The following is a 4184-nucleotide window of genomic DNA, read 5'->3' as shown; positions in this document are numbered from 1 at the left end:
AGGCCCCAAAACCGAAAAAAAAAAAAAAAAAAAAAAAAATTGCTCTGTGCTGAGGCAGAGAAAGACCTGCCAAGTGCAACTGCCCTGCGGCACTTTTTCCCCACCTCGTCCCTTGGGACACAGAAAAGCAGGGAGTGGGTTCAGCACCATCTCTCTGTAAGTGCAGATTTCATCACTGGAGTTCCGTGGCTTTCTCTTTTTTTCCCAACTGTCAAACCGAAGGGAGACCAACCTCCTGTGCCACTCTTCCTAGGCATCGTTCCCTCACCAAGCAACCCGCCCATCCCCCCTCCTTGCCCAGCATTTCATTAACTGCTTGTGATGAATTCCAGTTTCTCCCACATCCAGGGTAGTTAGCTCAAGAAGTCTGCTCTTGAGTTGCTTACGCACCTGTGTCCCCTCCCTCTACCCCTGACCCCAGCCTCCATCTGGAGACACTTTTACAGGCAGGGGCACCATGTGTATATAGCTGGTGGCGGGCTGCCCTTCCGGGTCCTTTGTTCCCCTCTGGCTTCGAGAAGTTCATCCATTCAACTCAGCTCTGTCTGGTCCTTCCTTTGAGGCTAAAGCTTCCTCAGAGAATTTTCTTGTACTCCCTTTACTTAAGGATGAGGTTACCCACCCCCTAATCCAGACAAATGTCTCAGTTGTAAGTTTTTAGTTTTTCCTGGAAATCTGAGTCAAGTGTCCTGCTGTGAACAGGAGTCCAGGGTCGCTGGAGAGCCTAGACGCCTGTAACATCATCCCTTACTCTCTGAGCTGCTGAAAGCTAGTCTTCCAGCCCATGGCAGCACAGACAGTGATTTTTGAAAAGTGACAAGGCTAGTTAGGCTGCAAACTAGAGGTGGGTCAGCATTGGTCCCGGTAAACCTCTGGCGCCCCCAAGTGGAAGGAATGAGGTGTAGAATGACTACCTTGCAAAGAAAGTACCCTAAGAGGATTCTTGGCCCTGGCGCTTGCCTCTGGCTGCGGTTCCCATACAGGGTACAGGTGGGCACCGCCATGGGAGCCTTCCATCCGTGTGAAGAAATATGCCAGGGGTTCGGGAAGGGAAATACAAGGCTTAGGAAGTGAATACTTTCTGACTTGCTTTTCTGTGGCCACGCCCTCATTTGAAGAGCCTCTGCTTTTTTTTTTTTTTAACTAAAATGTTTTTTAATGGGAACCAGAGATATGGTTACATTACACAGTCCGACTCAAAAAACCCGTGGGTGATCAGGATTTGGAAGGTTACAAAATAATGAGGATAACACTGGGGAGAGGAAGAAAGCTGCTCCAGAACCTCAGGAGCCAGGCTAATACGGCCTCTCCCTGCGATGCTGTCTGTGCTCACCCCTGGAGTCCACCTTGCCAGGGCCAAAGCCACCTCTGTCCCCACCACCCCGGCCCCCTCGGAAGCCCCCACAGTCCCCCGCCTCGGCCGCGGTAGCCGCCCAGATCATAGCCTCCTCTGCCACCACGACGAGCATCTCCATAGTTACCCCCCACGTGAGAGCCTCCTGGTGGCCCTCCTGGGCCATCTGGTTTAGGGGCCTTACACTGGTGGCAGTCATTCCTCCAAGAGAAGTTCACGTTCTCACACATAGGATTAGGACACTTCCAGTCCCCTGCTCGCCGCTGTCTGCCACTGCCGCCACTTGGGAATCCTCGGCCACTGTCACCACTGCCACCACCTCCATAGCCTCCATGGCCTGTGGGTCTTCCTCGCCCTCGGCCTCCACGACCATTGTCACCACCCTGATTGAAGTCTGCTCGCCAGGTAGCAGATGAGACCTTGATAGGATTCCCAGAGAATTCTTTGCCATCAAACCAGTCAGTAGCTGCTTTAGCAGTAGGTGGGTCATCAAATGATACTGTGCTATGCGGCTGCTTCCCACTAGCTACCTACTTAACATTTGGTAGTGTGTATATGTCCATGCCACTCTCTCACTTCATCCCGGCTTACCCTTCCCCCTCCCCGTGTCCTCAAGTCCATTCTCTATGTCTGCATCTCTATTCCTGTCCTGCCCCTAGGTTCTTCAGAACCTTTTTTTTTTTTTAGATTCCATATATATGTGTTGGCATATGGTATTTGTTTTTCTTGCAGCTGCACAGCACAGGGAGATCAGCTCGGTGCTTGGTGATCACCTAGAGGGATGGGATAGGGTGGGTGGGAGGGAGACTCAAGAGGGAGGGGATGTGGGGATGTATGTATACATATAGTTGATTCACTCTGTTATACAGCAGTAACTAACACACCATTGTAAAGCAATTCTACTCCAACAAAGATGTTAAAAAAAGAAAATGATACTGTTGCCTCTCCCTTCAGCTTGCCTTTTTCCCTGTCTGTACAGATTAATCATGGGCTGTCCCATCTTCTTGTTTGCCGTAATGATCCCAATCTGCTTGAAGTAATTGGCTACAGACTCAGTCGTAGCAGTCTCGCCCAGGCCTTGCACGAAGATGGTTGGCCAGGGTCAGTCCTCCATGAGTTGGTGGTCGTTACAACTGCAGCAGTGGTGGCCGTGAACCTAGAGGTCATGGAGGCGACTCTGCATTCTTGCCTAACTTTTCCTCCTACCTCTAGAAAGCCTGAGCTTTCTAGTCCCAAGATAAAGAAAAAAGCCCTTTACTTCCTGGGCCCAAGTTGCAGCCTCTTGACATCTGACCGCCACTGCTTCTTGAAGCTGCACAAACTCATTCTTTCAGAGACCCCTATATTCTCCATAGAAATTCCCCAAGTAATCTTTCTAGGAAGGTCAGTTCTGTGATCAAGATTCATCAGGAAAGAGTGCTCTTGGGGCCTCCTCCTCTTTATGGAAGACTTCATTTTATGGTCCAGTGTCTTGGTCCTGTGTCTGTACAAGAATGCAGCTGTCATTATATGAAGGCTTCTTTCTCTCCAAGGGGATAGTCCCTCTTGCAGTCACCTGCCTGGGGAGAAACATGGACCCCAACCCCTCTCTCCTCAGGGCCCATCAGCCTGAGGTGCAGCTTGACTCATGTTACTTTCTTACTCAAAACCTTCATGCAACGACTCTGAAGATGATCTGGTCCTACCCCTTCTTTTAAGATGAGGAAGCAGAACCCCAGAGACATCGACTTTTTTTTTTTTTTAACCGAGGTCAACGCCTTTTAGCAGAGTACCTGGGGGCTGCAGCCAGCCTCCTGGCAATCTCCTGAGCTTCCATCCCCTCTGGCCCTGGAGTCTTCCAGGCTCAGCCCCTTCCTGCCTTTTGGCCTTATTTCCTACCCTGCTCCTCTGTGCTGTCAAACCCCTGACGTTGCTTGTTTTCCTCCTTCCTTATTTGGCTCAACCCAGATCCCACTTTCTCCCAGAATTCCCACGCAGAAGTGCTCCCTCCTTCCTGGGGTCCCTTGGCTTCAGGCGATGCCTGTCCTAGGACATCAAACTCTCCAGCTGGTGTGAGCCATTCCTCAGTAAACCGTCAGCATCCAGAGGCAGGGGCCAAGTTTTCATCACTTCAGTCTTCCTGGAGCCCAGCACCAGCAGTGCACACACAGCGTAGGTCTCTCGGATGTTAGCAGAACACAAACGGATGAATCTTTGACACATACTGGAACCAGGAACAGTTACAATGAAAGTTGGGAAGTGTGTTCTGTTTGCTCACTGTGCTTTCCAGACTCTGTATTTTGGACTTTATGACAGTGGCTATACCCTTCACCTTGACATGAATGGGCACCTGGGGGGACTAAACAGAAAAGTGCAGCCAGAGGGGCCTGAGCTCAATGGTGTGCTCCCCCATTCAGAATGGGGGTTGGCAAACCTTTGCTGTAAAGGGCCAGATGGTAAATACTTCGGACTTTATGGGCCATACAGCTACTCTGTCACGACGACTCAACTCTGCTGCAGCATGAAAGCAACCATATGCGCACTCACTGAATGTGAGTGTGTCCCAATAAAACTTTATACAAACAGGCCGTGAGCCCCAAACCTGGCCTGCAGGCTGTACTTTGATGACTCCAGACTTAAGTGAGGGAACCTGGTCACGTGGCTTAAATTCTGAATCTGTTTCATCATTTGTTTTAAAAAAAAAAAAAAAAAAAGTTGAGTGGAAAGTGCTTCCTGCGTATGGCCTTGTATGGGAATGATAGAGTAAGTAGACTAGGGTAGGTGAGCTCTGGCCACCAGGTCTGGAGCATGTTGCTTGCTTCCTTTTTTCTTTATCTCTTCTCATTCTTTT

This window comes from Lipotes vexillifer, unplaced genomic scaffold (genome assembly GCF_000442215.2).
Source record: "Lipotes vexillifer unplaced genomic scaffold, Lipotes_vexillifer_v1.1 scaffold1359, whole genome shotgun sequence".
NCBI lineage: Eukaryota > Metazoa > Chordata > Mammalia > Artiodactyla > Lipotidae > Lipotes > Lipotes vexillifer.
Note: the sequence above shows the minus strand (reverse complement) of the source record.